At 51.9% G+C, this 15,810-nt stretch overlaps 1 protein-coding gene across 2 annotated transcripts in view; it reads left to right on the top strand.

Annotated features, from left to right (window-relative positions):
• The first annotated feature begins 397 nt into the window (after nt 1-397).
• Nucleotides 398-15,810, top strand: part of LOC147692501 (cytochrome P450 2G1-like) — a 591,635-nt gene continuing 576,222 nt past the window's right edge. Inside the window, exon 1 of one of the 2 annotated variants that reach the window (XM_086938711.1) lies at nt 398-548. The gene's annotated coding sequence lies outside the window, so the exon portion shown is untranslated. Of the gene's footprint in view, nt 549-665; nt 876-15,810 lie in introns of those variants that run through there. The other variant, XM_086938712.1, reaches the window with a different exon arrangement.

The raw sequence follows: 15,810 nt of genomic DNA on the forward strand, positions 1-15,810 counted from the left end.
AGTTTTTTCGTCCCACATAAAGCCCTGATTCTTAAACATAAAACTGTCATGTCCCCAGGTTGGCAGAGGAGTTTAGCGACAGAAACCTAAGCCACTTTCTGACAGTAAATAAAAAAAAAAAAAAATATATATATATATATATATATATATATATATATATATTTATTTTTTGGGGGGAAAGAAGTATCAAACACCTTTTGGTAAAGTCCGAGCTATATAAAACTGTGTTAAACAAATAAATAAATAAAACAAACGACACCTCGGTCAGTGGTAGGGCAGAAGTCACCAGAGAGAGGCGGAAAAACGTACGGTTAAAGGTAATGCGTGGGTGATCAGGTTGTTTCCAAACGAGCGAGCAACCCCCCCCCCCCCCCCCCCCCCTTCCCACCCGCCTGAGGCCTCTCGTCCTTCCGGCCCATCGCTCCACCCTTTAGTCTGGGGTGAGCTCGTGCAAGTGTTTGAAGATAAAATCCAGCAGCTGCAGTCGGGAAGAAAGTCCGTGTTACGCTGACTGAGGTGTTGCCGAATCTGTACTGTCGTCAAAGAAGGTAGGTGCCAAGAACGTCTGATTATTGCTGTATTTCACAAACGGCGGCCAAGGGGTCATTTCCTTCTTTGCACCCGGGCACACACTGGCTAGCCCCAGTCCTTTCTCCGTGTTATACAGGTGCACGCATGGTGCAGAGAGGGGGCAGAGGTGAAAGAAAGTTCTAGGGTTCAGCAAAGGCCGATTTGAGATGCTCCGAAGGGCCTGGGACAGGGAACCAAAGAGGCATGGCGTCCGTCAATACGAGGCACCCTCATCCAGCACAGCTAAAGGGGATGATACACTACGCAACGAGCGTGCAGAGCATGGCTGAGATTGTTTTTCACGAGTGAGGGTATTCATTTATTTACCAAGATATAAACGTTTTAAGCAGAATAGCAACATAACTGTTGCATAAAAAGATCGTCTACAATGTTTATGGTGACAGACAGGGTTTTCGTGATACATGCATGATAGGTGTTGTTTGAGAGCCCAAATGCAGGCATGGCGTGTAAATGGAAAGCCAGTGAGGTTGATAGCAAGGATCACTTTTTAGATCCAAGTGTGTAAAACGGTTGTCATTTTGTCTTTTTTAAATGCACGCAAATAGAGTGAGTATGATTAAATGAACGAACCAACCATATATTTAACATTTATTTATATTGCGCCCATAAAGGAGGTATTAGCAAATGCTAATACATGTATTAAGATGCATACAGATGACTTGGGTCTTTACGAGTTAATGTATCTCCGCAGACAAGAGAACAGCCACTGTATTGCTTCTGGCCAACCCTTAACCAGGACAACAATAGACCCCCTCCGAGGGGCGAGCCCTCCCTCCAGTGGCGTAACGAAACTTGAGGAGTCCCCCCTGAAAAAGTACATGGAAGGGCCCCCTTGCCCCTCAACCAGTCAGGAGCTCTCAGGCCTGGGGCTGCCACCCATGCACAGTGCCCCACATTCTGGGGCTAATTTTAGGCCACTGGTACAAAGATCACATAACTGCATTTTATGTAGATATCTCGGTGGGTTACTGTTTTTGTCACAGAGAACCTAATGTCATAGAGGTTCATGATTAACAATCCTAATATAGAACAGCGATTTATGAACTGTCATCAAAGAGGCTGGAAGAAAAGTGCATGGTATATGTTAGGATGTTATATGTTCTTTTTATCCACGTCTTTCCTTCTCTATTCCTAATGTTGCTAAAAAGGGTTTGTTTGGGTGGATATATATTCTTATTACTAAAGCCAACCCCAACCAGTGCTTTAAAACAAGTAAAATGCATGTCGGAGAGGGGCTATGGAGAGATGGGGGCACTGTTGGGTGTGGGAGTGAGGAATCCATGGAGAAGGTGGTCATGGGGGTGGGGGGGGCAAAATATAATTGGCCCACCGGTTGCCACCAGCACTATAGCTGACCCTGGGCATCAGCTTGTGTGAGATCAGGTCTGTGCAGCTATATATGAAGAAAATACACATTCAAGTCTGTGAACTTTGAGAGGTGTAAACAAAGCGGCATGATCAGGCCCGGACTGGCCATAGCGGGCACCGGGCAATCCCCCGGTGCGCCGCAAGGGTGGGGGCCGGTTTTGAGCCCCTGGGGGCCGATTTTGCAACAAAATCGGCCGAAAACCGGCACTAGCAAAGTCCTCGGAGGCACCTCCAACCCCCCGAGTGGGGGAGGGGGCGGCCGAGCACTTTGCCAGGGCCGGTTTTGGTTCCCAGTCCGGCCCTGGGCATGATTAGCAACTTCCAAACAGATACTAAAGCCTGGACCTGGGGGATGCCAGGGCAGACACGAGACAGAAATGCGGGAGAAAAGGGGGCTGCAGGGGGGAGAAAGAAAGGGCTGCACGAGGTAGGGAGGAATGTAAGAAAGATGGATGAAGACAAGAGACTGGGGATGCAGGGATCAGGGAAAAATGCGGAAATGATATGGAAATGTGCGAAAGATGAAGGAATGGAAGAAAGGTCCGGGTTGCAGGAGGGGGCATGGAATGAATGGTGAGAGAAGGCCGGATATTGAAGGGAAGGGGAAATGCATTAAAAAAATTGAGGGAATCAGGGGAGAACTGCAGGAGAGAGTTGGAAGTAGTCAAGCGAGAGAGTTGCAGAAAAGTCCAGGAGAGAGAGATATAAAGGCAGGGGGAAAGAAACGCAACAGAAGGGGCGGCGACATAAGATCAAATGAAGAAAATAGAAAAAAGTTCCGAATAGCGAATGCAATGTCGGAGAAAGGGAACGTTTAATGAGGTAGATTGAATACAGAAGAGCGTGCAAAGTTTATCAAAAAGTTGAAAAAAAAGCCTACTTGAAGAAAAGCTGTGAACTACCTGCCATGGAGGCATCAGCACCAATGGAGGTGGCGGCTTCCTGGCTGTAGGAAGGAGTCGGCAAGGCCTGGCCTGCAGCTTTAGTGGCAGGCTCCAGCAAGCGGCAGAAGATCGGGCAAGCTTACCCAGGGGCTGGCAATAATTAAATTAAGGCCACGCGGTCCCGCTCAGCCGCCTCACGCATACTTTTGAGTGCGCAAAGTGGCATGCGCAGGAGAATGAGCAACCCCACCCTAACAGTGTAGACTGCGCAGACGCGGCCGTGCAATATTTACTATGAGGCTGAGCGAGGTGGAACTACGGCGAGGGTAACATTAGTTACCTAACTCACATCCCAGACGGATGTATGCAGTGCTAATTGGCTGCGCAGCCGCGGAGGGGGCCCCTGGTGGAGCGCGGGGCCCCAGCACCGCGGGGCTGCGGGGGCCTGTGTTACGCCCCTGTCTCCCTCCCTCTCTTCCCCAGCTGACTGCGTCCCTTTCACCTTTGAATGTGATTTGGTGCCTTAAAAGGTTGCAGTTTATTCAAACATAATATGGTTGTACATTTGCAATTTTTTGGTCATTCAACACATCCATGTTGTTGTATACTTTCATTGCCTTTGTACATTTCTTGTCATTATGTGCCCTTAGATAGCACAGTGCTACGGGGGGGGGAGCTTTTGACCGGGCCTCTGTGTCTGCGGTTTTAGGCTTCAACTTGATACAGAGTTTAGTGGGTGTCATTCAGGACCTGCCCGGGGTATGTAACTGTTACCACGCATCTTTTAGCACGAAATACTGTTACAACGAAACTATTACCACGCAGGACCCTTTACAACGAATACCTTTACAACGCATTACACTACAACGCAGATACTATTACAACGCATACCATTACAACATAAGTATAGGTAAGTTTATCTTTTTTTTTAAACATTTATTAGGGGTATTGGGTTTGGGTTTTTGGGGTACAGGGGTATTTTTAGGTTTCAGGGTTGGGTTTGGGTTTTAGGGTACAGGGGTATTTTTAGGTTTAAGGGTTGGGATTGGGTTTTGGGGTACAGGGGTATTTTTAGGTTTCAGGGTTGGGTTTGGGTTTTGGGGTACAGGGGTATTTTTAGGTTTCAGGGTTGGGTTTGGGTTTTGGGGTACAGGGGTATTTTAAGGTTTCAGGGCTGGGTTTGGGTTTTGGGGTACAGGGGTATTTTTAGGTTTCAGGGTTGGGTTTGGATTTTGGGGTACAGGGGTATTTTTAGGTTTCAGGGTTGAGTTTGGGTTTTGCGGTACAGGGGTATTTTTAGGTTTCAGGGTTGGGTTTGGGTTTTGGGGTACAGGGGTATTTTTAGGTTTCAGGGCTGGGTTTGGGTTTTGGGGTACAGGGGTATTTTTAGGTTTCAGGGTTGGGTTTGGGTTTTGGGGTACAGGGGTATTTTTAGGGTTCAGGGCTGGGTTTTGGTTTTGGGGTACAGGGGTATTTTTAGGGTTTAGGGCTGGGTTTAGGTTTTGGGGTACAGGGGTATATTTAGGTTTCAGGGTTGGGTTTGGGTTTTGGGGTACAGGGGTATTTTTAGGGTTCAGGGTTGGGTTTGGGTTTTGGGGTACAGGGGTATTTTTAGGGTTCAGGGCTGGGTTTGGGTTTTGGGGTACAGGGGTATTTTTAGGGTTCTGTGCTGGGTTTGGGTTTTGGGGTACAGGGGTATTTTTAGGGTTCAGGGCTGGGTTTGGGTTTTGGGGTACAGGGGTATTTTTAGGTTTCAGGGTTGGGTTTGGGTTTTGGGGTACATGGGTATTTTTAACATATATATTTACAAATTATTAAATAAAAATTGATATAATTATTTAAATATAAAATATTTAATAATGAATTAAAATATTTAAATAATTATTAATTACATTATTTAAAAATATTATATACTTACCTATACTTACGTTGTAATGGTATGCGTTGTAACAGTATCTGCGTTGTAGTGTAATGCGTTGTAAAGGTATTCGTTGTAAAAGGTCATGCGTTGTAAAAAATGTGTGGCAATGGTATGCGTGCTAAAAGTATGCATGCTAACATCATATATCCCCTGCCCGGGCTCAAGTGCCGTTGCCCTGGACCCTTTGCCGGCTTCTCGCTTGATCCTCAGGGGCAATGCCGTGTGGCATCGCAAGGACCCTGTGCGAGCCTTTCCTCTACACTGCCTGTGACTGTGTCCTTGTTGTTTCACTCCCTCAGTACCCCTGCCGTGAGGTATCCCAAGGGCCCTGTTGGAGCATCCCATCTACTCTGTGGCTGTGTGCCGTCATTCGCTCTATCAGTCCCCCTGCCGTGAGGCATCCCAAGGACACTCTGTGAGCCTTCCATCTACCTCTAGTAATTTCTTCGCTGTTTTCTATTTTTTTTGGGTTTCTTCCGCCATGCTACCTATGGTTTTACGACCAGAGGGAGTCCCTCTGCTCTCCCTACCCATCTTCCCTTACAAGAAACCCTTCTGCTCTAAGAACCCTACTATGTTTAGCAGGAATATGTCCACCTCCACCCCCATCAGGTGTACTCTATCGTCCAAATGATATCTCGGGGATGTCAAGTTGGGAAAACAGTGTCTCACAAACCCCCAGCCATTGGCCCTGCATAATTTCTCCATGGTGCTATTCAGTTTACGTCTTGACATCTCCACTTCCCCCAGAGCCACAGCCCCTCTCTCTGCTTTGCGCACTATAAGGTGGCCTCCCTCAAGCTCACCCCTTCTCTGGCTGCTACCATGTGAGTTGTGAACCCTTCCATGTCCTGGCAATTCCACTCAATCACTGGCCATTGTGACCGCTCAGCTCTCCTCAGGGCTTGGTCGCTCCACCCTCTGCTGCCGCTCCTGCCTGCCTTGCCTTGCCGCCTCCTGCCTGCAGTTTCCCTCGAGCTCCGCCCGCAGCTCCTTGGATCCCCGCTGCCCGCAGACCCTTGGATTTCCCGCCGCTGCCTCCCTGCCGCCCCGCCCCCCTGCGACTCCATTCGCCGCCCCGCTCCCGCCACCCAGCTGCTCCTCCCTCCCGGCTCCTTACTTATGACGCCCCCTGAGCGACCGCGCGCAGCGGGAGCACCGATTGAGCGCCGAAGGTGCGCCAAAGGTAAGCCCCTCTGCGCCCGTCCGCGTCTGGACCGCGCCCAGTGCCAGGACCCCTGGCCCCGCCGCAGCAAGACGACCCGACGGACCTACGACGCCGCAACACTCAACGCACTCAACACTGGCCGGAACCCTGCCTGCTACCAAGCCACCCCGAGACTCACCCACGGACCCTTCGCCTGCCAATCCTGCCGTTTCTCCTGCTACCGGACCTGCACTGCCACCGCCAAGCCCTGCACCGGCAGCAACCACCTGAAGTGCATCCTGCTCAACACCCGCTCCATCCACAGGCATGCCGTGGAACTCTGGGACCTACTCGACACGACAGCACCGGACGTCGCCTTCCTCACCGAAACCTGGATGAACGCCTCCTCAGCGCCCGACATCGCCATAGCCATCCCGGACGGATACAAGATCACCCGGAAAGACCGCGTCAACCAGACGGGAGGAGGCATCGCCATCGTACACAAGAACACCATCCGCAGCTCAACTAACTCCAACGAAACCTTCACCGCTGCCGAACACCTGCACTTCCAGATATACACTGACCCCAAGACCACCCTCCGCGGTACCCTCATCTACAGACCACCAGGACCACGCACACAATTCAGCGAAGACATCGCAGACTTCATCAGCCCGCACGCCTCCGCCAACTCCATCCTCCTAGGAGACCTCAACTTTCACCTGGAGAACAACAACGACAGAAACACCACCGCCCTGCTGGACAAACTCGCCAACCTCGGACTCAAGCAACTAGTGAACACCCCCACCAACTACGCCGGTCACTTGCTTGACCCAGTCTTCTCATCCAGCAAGCACATCTCCTTCAGCCACGCCACCGGACTCCACTGGACCGACCACAGCTGCGTCCACTTCAGCTTCAAAAAAACTACGACACACCACCACCCGCACCAGGTCCCCCGCCGATGCTGGAGCAAGATCACCGCCGAGCAGCTCACCGCCTCCCTCAGCCAGAACACTCCCACCAGCACAACGAACCCCAACAAAGCAGCCAGCAACCTCACCAAGTGGCTGACCGCCTGCGCCGATGACCTCGCACCACTAAAGAACCCTCCCAGCAGACACGGCAGCAAGAAAACCCCCTGGTTCACCAACAAACTCAAGGAATCCAAGAAGAACTGCCGCACCCTCGAGAAAGCCTGGCGGCTCGACCACACCACAGACAACAGGACCGCCCTCAAGCACACCATCCACAAACACCATCAGTTGATCCGTGCCACCAAGAAGACTGCACTCAAAGAACGACTGGACAACAACATCCCGGACAGCAAGGAACTCTTCAGCATCGTCAAAGAGTTCTCGAACCCCAGCGCCAGAAACAACGACATCACTCCCTCGCAAGACCTCTGCAACTCACTCGCCTCGTTCTTCCACCGCAAGATCGCCGACATACACAACAGCTTCGACGCACAGACCACGCACCCTACCACCGAACCAACGCCCGCCACCACCACCCTCTGCAACTGGACCCCGATCAGCATCGAAGACACCACCCGCACGATGAACTCCATCCACTCCGGATCACCAACCGACCCAAGCCCACACCACGTCTTCAACAAAGCTGACGCCACCATCGCACCCCATCTCCGAGACACCATCAACTCCTTCCACATAGCCACCTTCCCGGAGACCTGGAAGCACGCCGAGCTGACCGCCCTCCTGAAGAAACCAACGGCGGACCCCACCGACCTCAAGAACTACCGTCCCATCTCGCTCCTTCCTTTTCCGGCCAAAGTCATTGAGAAGACCGTCAACAAACAGCTGGCCGCCTTCCTCGAGACGAACGGATCCCTCGACCCCTCCCAGTCCGGGTTTCGGGCCAACCACAGCACTGAGACTGCCCTGATCGCAGCCACCGACGACATCAGAACCCTGATCGACAACGGGGAAACAGCGGCCCTCATCCTCCAGGACCTCTCTGCGGCATTCGACACCGTCTGCCACTGAACTCTAGTGATATTTACAACAAGGGGTTCCCATGATGCACTGGGCCAGGGACAGACTGATTTGCATATAGCCAGGTTCTGAGCTGGGATGGGGCAGTGAGATAAATAACGGTGATGGATCAAGCCCTGATCTTTGGACTGGGTAAGAGTGGTCTGTTTAACTCAGACACTCTGTTCATCACCACCCCCTTTTTTGTAAATCGTTTTTGGCCACTATAGGTGTGGCAGGGTATACTCAGACATGAGTCCCTTTCTCACTGCTCCATCAGGATTCAAGCAAGCCGGGCCGAAGAAGGCTGAAATGCCAGAAACCGGTCCCCGGTAGCTTGTCTCCTTTCTGGTGAAGAATTGGCTTGGTAGTTTAGTCTGCCCTGTTCCCATGATGCACTGGGCCAGGGACAGACTGATTTGCATATAGCCAGGTTCTGAGCTGGGATGGGGCAGTGAGATAAATAACGGTGATGGATCAAGCCCTGATCTTTGGACTGGGTAAGAGTGGTCTGTTTAACTCAGACACTCTGTTCATCACCACCCCCTTTTTTGTAAATCGTTTTTGGCCACTATAGGTGTGGCAGGGTATACTCAGACATGAGTCCCTTTCTCACTGCTCCATCAGGATTCAAGCAAGCCGGGCCGAAGAAGGCTGAAATGCCAGAAACCGGTCCCCGGTAGCTTGTCTCCTTTCTGGTGAAGAATTGGCTTGGTAGTTTAGTCTGCCCTGTTCCCATGATGCACTGGGCCAGGGACAGACTGATTTGCATATAGCCAGGTTCTGAGCTGGGATGGGGCAGTGAGATAAATAACGGTGATGGATCAAGCCCTGATCTTTGGACTGGGTAAGAGTGGTCTGTTTAACTCAGACACTCTGTTCATCACCACCCCCTTTTTTGTAAATCGTTTTTGGCCACTATAGGTGTGGCAGGGTATACTCAGACATGAGTCCCTTTCTCACTGCTCCATCAGGATTCAAGCAAGCCGGGCCGAAGAAGGCTGAAATGCCAGAAACCGGTCCCCGGTAGCTTGTCTCCTTTCTGGTGAAGAATTGGCTTGGTAGTTAAGTCTGCCCTGTTCCCATGATGCACTGGGCCAGGGACAGACTGATTTGCATATAGCCAGGTTCTGAGCTGGGATGGGGCAGTGAGATAAATAACGGTGATGGATCAAGCCCTGATCTTTGGACTGGGTAAGAGTGGTCTGTTTAACTCAGACACTCTGTTCATCACCACCCCCTTTTTTGTAAATCGTTTTTGGCCACTATAGGTGTGGCAGGGTATACTCAGACATGAGTCCCTTTCTCACTGCTCCATCAGGATTCAAGCAAGCCGGGCCGAAGAAGGCTGAAATGCCAGAAACGGGTCCCCGGTAGCTTGTCTCCTTTCTGGTGAAGAATTGGCTTGGTAGTTTAGTCTGCCCTGTTCCCATGATGCACTGGGCCAGGGACAGACTGATTTGCATATAGCCAGGTTCTGAGCTGGGATGGGGCAGTGAGATAAATAACGGTGATGGATCAAGCCCTGATCTTTGGACTGGGTAAGAGTGGTCTGTTTAACTCAGACACTCTGTTCATCACCACCCCCTTTTTTGTAAATCGTTTTTGGCCACTATAGGTGTGGCAGGGTATACTCAGACATGAGTCCCTTTCTCACTGCTCCATCAGGATTCAAGCAAGCCGGGCCGAAGAAGGCTGAAATGCCAGAAACCGGTCCCCGGTAGCTTGTCTCCTTTCTGGTGAGGAATTGGCTTGGTAGTTTAGTCTGCCCTGTTCCCATGATGCACTGGGCCAGGGACAGACTGATTTGCATATAGCAAGGTTCTGAGCTGGGATGGGGCAGTGAGATAAATAACGGTGATGGATCAAGCCCTGATCTTTGGACTGGGTAAGAGTGGTCTGTTTAACTCAGACACTCTGTTCATCACCACCCCCTTTTTTGTAAATCGTTTTGGCCACTATAGGTGTGGCAGGGTATACTCAGACATGAGTCCCTTTCTCACTGCTCCATCAGGATTCAAGCAAGCCGGGCCGAAGAAGGCTGAAATGCCAAAAACCGGTCCCCGGTAGCTTGTCTCCTTTCTGGTGAAGAATTGGCTTGGTAGTTTAGTCTGCCCTGTTCCCATGATGCACTGGGCCAGGGACAGACTGATTTGCATATAGCCAGGTTCTGAGCTGGGATGGGGCAGTGAGATAAATAACGGTGATGGATCAAGCCCTGATCTTTGGACTGGGTAAGAGTGGTCTGTTTAACTCAGACACTCTGTTCATCACCACCCCCTTTTTTGTAAATCGTTTTTGGCCACTATAGGTGTGGCAGGGTATACTCAGACATGAGTCCCTTTCTCACTGCTCCATCAGGATTCAAGCAAGCCGGGACGAAGAAGGCTGAAATGCCAGAAACCGGTCCCCGGTAGCTTGTCTCCTTTCTGGTGAAGAATTGGCTTGGTAGTTTAGTCTGCCCTGTTCCCATGATGCACTGGGCCAGGGACAGACTGATTTGCATATAGCCAGGTTCTGAGCTGGGATGGGGCAGTGAGATAAATAACGGTGATGGATCAAGCCCTGATCTTTGGACTGGGTAAGAGTGGTCTGTTTAACTCAGACACTCTGTTCATCACCACCCCCTTTTTTGTAAATCGTTTTTGGCCACTATAGGTGTGGCAGGGTATACTCAGACATGAGTCCCTTTCTCACTGCTCCATCAGGATTCAAGCAAGCTGGGCCGAAGAAGGCTGAAATGCCAGAAACCGGTCCCCGGTAGCTTGTCTCCTTTCTGGTGAAGAATTGGCTTGGTAGTTTAGTCTGCCCTGTTCCCATGATGCACTGGGCCAGGGACAGACTGATTTGCATATAGCCAGGTTCTGAGCTGGGATGGGGCAGTGAGATAAATAACGGTGATGGATCAAGCCCTGATCTTTGGACTGGATAAGAGTGGTCTGTTTAACTCAGACACTCTGTTCATCACCACCCCCTTTTTTGTAAATCGTTTTTGGCCACTATAGGTGTGGCAGGGTATACTCAGACATGAGTCCCTTTCTCACTGCTCCATCAGGATTCAAGCAAGCCGGGCCGAAGAAGGCTGAAATGCCAGAAACCGGTCCCCGGTAGCTTGTCTCCTTTCTGGTGAAGAATTGGCTTGGTAGTTTAGTCTGCCCTGTTCCCATGATGCACTGGGCCAGGGACAGACTGATTTGCATATAGCCAGGTTCTGCGCTGGGATGGGGCAGTGAGATAAATAACGGTGATGGATCAAGCCCTGATCTTTGGACTGGGTAAGAGTGGTCTGTTTAACTCAGACACTCTGTTCATCACCACCCCCCTTTTTTGTAAACTGAACTCTAGTGAAGCGCTTCAGCAACATCGGAATTCGAGAAAAAGCTCTGGAATGGATCATCTCGTTCCTCACTGGAAGAACCCAGAGAGTCTGCCTCCCTCCGTTCAGATCCGAGGCCACCGAAGTCATCTGCGGCGTACCACAAGGATCCTCACTCAGCCCAACCCTCTTCAACGTCTACATGAGCCCCCTCGCAGCCATCGCACGCCAGCACAACCTCAACATCATCTCCTACGCCGACAACACCCAGCTCATCCTCTCCCTCACCAGCTACCCCACCACCGCCAGAGCCAACCTACACAAAGGGATGAAAAACGTTGCCGACTGGATGAGGAACAGCCGCCTTAAACTGAACTCGGACAAGACGGAAGTCCTCATCCTGGGATCATCACCCTCCACCTGGGACGACTCCTGGTGGCCCCCGGCCCTGGGCACCGCTCCCAAACCGACGGACCACGCACGCAACCTGTGCTTCATCCTGGAATCCTCCCTGTCAATGACCAGACAAGTCAACGCCGTCTCATCCTCATGCTACAACACCCTGCGAATGCTCCGCAAGATCTTCAGATGGATCCCCACGGAAACCAGGAAGACCGTCACCCAGGCACTCGTCACCAGCCGACTGGACTACGGGAACACCCTCTATGCCGGAACCACAGCGAAACTTAAAAAAAGACTCCAACGCATCCAAAACGACTCCGCCCGACTCATCCTCGACATCCCCCGACACAGCCACATCACCGGACACCTGAGAGACCTGCACTGGCTCCCCGTCAGCAAAAGAATCACGTTCAGACTCCTCACCCACGCACACAAGGCTCTCCACGACCTGGGCCCCAAGTACCCCAACGACCGCATGACCTTCTACACGCCCACCCGCCAGCTACGATCGACCGGCCACGCACTCGCCACCGTACCAGGCATCCGCAGAGCCACCGCCGGAGGAAGATCTTTCTCCTACCTGGCAGCCAAGAAGTGGAACTCCCTCACCACCCACCTTCGGCGAACCCAAGACCATCTCGCCTTCAGGAAGCAGCTCAAGACCTGGCTGTTCGAGCAGTAACTTTCCCCTCCCCCAGCGCCTTGAGACCCTCCCGGGTGAGTAATGCGCTATACAAATGACGTGATTGATTGATTGATTGATTGTTGCATCTTCTCCTTGAGGCCCTCGTCATATTTTAACCAAGCATCACCCTGGTGTTTTAGTTCTGCATCATGTACCTTCTGCTCGTATAAAATGAAGGCTGCTTCACTGTGGGGTAACTTTTCTATGGTTACACAGACCAGGGTCCTGAATGCCTTTAGCCAATTTTCGATTGACCTCTCTACTCTGGGCTTGCGCCTGTCCCTCCTGTCCCCGTCCTTTTTGTCATGCGTAGTCAGGTCCAAGCCTGCCTGGCGCATCTCTAGTAATGAAAAAATGTCTATAAATTCTTTCCTCCAGATTCGCTCCTTCACAGTTAGGGGAATGAGGTTGGCCAGCCCTTGAAGCTTTGAAGTGTTAGGGAGGTCTCCTGGGGAGAGGCGGAGGTATTCATTGCCCGGTTACCCTCTTGGGTCCATGCCCTCCCCTGCCCCGTCTTTCTTTGCAGTGTCACCCTATGGAGCTGTCCCCCACCTTGTGGGGCCCCTTCGGCCCTTGTCTCACCCTTCTGTTTCTCCTCTTGGGGTTCTCCTGCCCCCCACCCTTCTTACCCTTTGGGTCCCCTTTCCTCTTTGACGTTTGCTCTGGTCCTTGGCTCACCCGACCGCCATCTGTATTCCATTGGGGACCTACGCCAAAGGGGAATCCTGGCCATTGCCACTAGGGGGCCCATGCTGCTGGGTGAGCTGGTCTCTGCCCCCATGCCTCAACCTGGAAACCCTGTTGTTCCCTTCCTTGGCCTGTCCACCATGGGGTTAGAGAGCTCATGTCCCATGCATTGTTTGATTGTTTACACCAGCTGTGTTGCCATGTTCACAATTTGCCTGGCCCCCTTCCACTGGCCTACCGTGTTGCACCCTTTCGCGCTTTCCCCTTATGCTTTTTGCAAGGTGTTTACCATTGCCAATGTCCACCGTGATGCTTCGCTCTCCGTTCCGTTCTTGAGTGGCCGCCGTGTTGGCTACTGACCCCTCATCGCTTGCTGCTCTCATCTGTGTCCGAGCCCGACAAAATCTCCAGATGTGATGCTGCTCTCTGTTGAGCCATGGCCCTGCTCCTGCCCCCTGTGCCCTTCTCCTTTCCAACAGAAGACTCCTTTAGTCTTGCCTGGTTTGATTTACCGGGGGCCGCCGTCTTGGCTGCATGCACCCTGCCCAAGGTCCCTTGAAGGGTGGTGATGAAGGGGACGCCTGCCTTGGCTTTTTCCCTTCCCCAAGGGGATCCCCTGAATTTGTTGGTCCATCCATGATTTCCCTCTCAGGGCCACCAGAACCCTGGCTTTATCCACATTGGCCTATAAGTCCGTGTCTAGTTCTGGCTCTGCATCCACCAAGGCCTCTTCAGCCCCCTCGGGGTGGGGGAGGGGAGGAGGGGGGGGCACTGTGTGCTGCTGTGCTTCCCGGAATCTTGCTGGCATCTGGGTCTCCCTGCCTTTTGCCCTTTTTAGGTTTTGACTAGCGATGCGCACTTTGTGCGCATGCGCTAAAAACCTTATGAGTTAGAGTGGGGAACAGGGACCCGCCCCACTCTCCAATTGGCTAGCTCCATAAATGGAGGCTAGCCATTGGAAGACACGTTTGTCCGTCAATGCAGGACCAGATTCGGGGGCGTTCCCGAGAATTTTTGGCTTTTGGCGACGTCAGCCGAAAGACTGTTCTCGGGAACGCCCCCGAATCTGGTCCTGCATTGACGGCACCCGGAAGAAGTCCAGGTGAGTGCTTGTTTTTTTTTTTTGCCCGTTCCCACCCCCTCTCCCGCTCTCCGTGTCTCTGGCCCCGTTCCCGCCCCCTCCCGCTGCCTCTCACGCTCTCCATGTCTCCGGCGCCTGTGAGCTGGACTCTATGTTTGCCTTTGTAGTCGCCCTCGGCTAATGAGGTCTGCCTCCTGCTCCTTCTTCACTTCACCGGCTTTGCCCCCAGCTGTCAGTGCCCTCCCCCCCCCCACACACACACACACAGATTTACTTGACACGCATTCAGAGCGGGGCGGGAGGGCGCGTGAAACGCATTGATAGATTATTGCACGTGATTGGCAGTGCTTGATCGAGTTGGACCGGCCCTCTGTCCTGGTGAGCCCTGGCTCCAGGCCTGGTCTGTCAAACTCCCATCACTCTACCCGGCGGTGACGTCTTGTCAGCTGGCTGCTACCCCAGGGCTGACTGCCCAGTGCCCAGGAAAGCTAGCTCCCTGCAGGGCTTTCATTACCATTGTTGGCGCTATCCTTTCTGCAGCGCCGAGAGACTTTTCTTCGAGGCTCCAGTGCGCTCTCTGGGTGAGTTTTGAAAGATTTTTGATGCAGTCCATTCTTGAAGTAGTTCTCAGGGTTAAGTTGGAGTTGGCGGGAACCTTCCCACGGTGGGGACTTCGAGTCTAGAATGGCTGGGTCACCATCTCTTTCCAGGCACAAGGCTTCTAGCCGCTTTCTGCCGCTAGGAGGCCATAGTGTCCCGTGGAGACTAGTGAATATTTAACGGAAACGCTGTGCAGCGACGGGGTAAGTGTGAATTTAGTTCCTGCGTTCCACTCAGGTAGTACCACACACGAGCAATATTCATGCACCAGCAGCTCATCTGTGCACAAGTGCGCCTTGGTTCGCACTCTAAGCGCTACTGCCTTCCAGGATGTGACTTGTGAGAGCTCGAGAAGGGGCCACATTAATCTTATGTAAATATTTTCACGAAACTGCAAACATATCTCTTATCGATTATTTAGTGTTGTGAAAATATTCCTTATTTGTGACCTGTGGTTATGGACCGACCGACCAGGAATCTTATTCATACTTTAGCCCCTCACCGGACAGTGTTTCCTCAAAATATTCATCAGTCTTCACAGGACACAGACGTCTCACAGCGACAGAAAGCCGGCTAGAAGCCGTGTGCCTGGAAAGCGGTGGTGACGAAACCACAGAATCATCTCCTCTTTGGGAAGGTTCGCGCCAATTCTGCCAACTATTTCAAAAATAGACTTTCCCTCTTTTCACTGTGCACTAATGCACCATAGCCGCACCAAGTCAGAAGTGCACCAGTGTGTGAAAAGCAGGACACAAACTAACAGGCTTTTCCAAGTGCGTTGTACCCATGCTCTGGGGATTCTAGCGCCTATTCAGGAAATACTGAAAGTCGAGGAGCTTGCAAACAGAGCCCGGCAACCGAGTGTGGTGGAATCTTTATGCAGCAAACCATGCTTTCGTCTCTATAGGTTGTTGACGTGTTTCACCACTCACCTGTGTAAAAGTGCGGGATGGCACGGGCATTCAACGTTTATCTCTGAGGAAACACCTGGTTTGTTTCCAAGCTCCTGTGCTCCGCTTTTCCAAGTGCTGTGGCAAAGAAAAATCAGCAGGTGTAAGTCCGATATCTCCAATCTCAAACAGTTCGGAACTCAGAAGCTGTGGGGGTCAAAGTGATAACAGCTCTATGGAGGTGACC

This window comes from Lissotriton vulgaris, chromosome 9 (assembly GCF_964263255.1).
Source record: "Lissotriton vulgaris chromosome 9, aLisVul1.2, whole genome shotgun sequence".
NCBI lineage: Eukaryota > Metazoa > Chordata > Amphibia > Caudata > Salamandridae > Lissotriton > Lissotriton vulgaris.